This window comes from Brassica oleracea, chromosome C6 (genome assembly GCF_000695525.1).
Source record: "Brassica oleracea var. oleracea cultivar TO1000 chromosome C6, BOL, whole genome shotgun sequence".
Lineage (NCBI taxonomy): Eukaryota > Viridiplantae > Streptophyta > Magnoliopsida > Brassicales > Brassicaceae > Brassica > Brassica oleracea.
In genome coordinates, this window is record NC_027753.1 from 2,822,263 (window position 1) to 2,822,489 (window position 227).

A 227-nucleotide genomic window follows, 5' to 3' on the forward strand; every position below is an offset into this window, starting at 1 on the left:
TTCTCCGCTTTAAAGCGATATATCATGGCCTCTCTATGGCTCGCCTCAATGGCCGATCCAAGCAAGTTCAAGCCCTGTAAAACCTATTGACACATTATAAGCAAAAAAAATAAAAATAAAAATAACGATCGTAAAAATTCTTAAAGCTTATACCCCGTTGATGATACGAGATCCTTCCGCGATGACTTTCGGCCTCCCCGACTCGTTCGTGGCCGGAGGAGCATCGA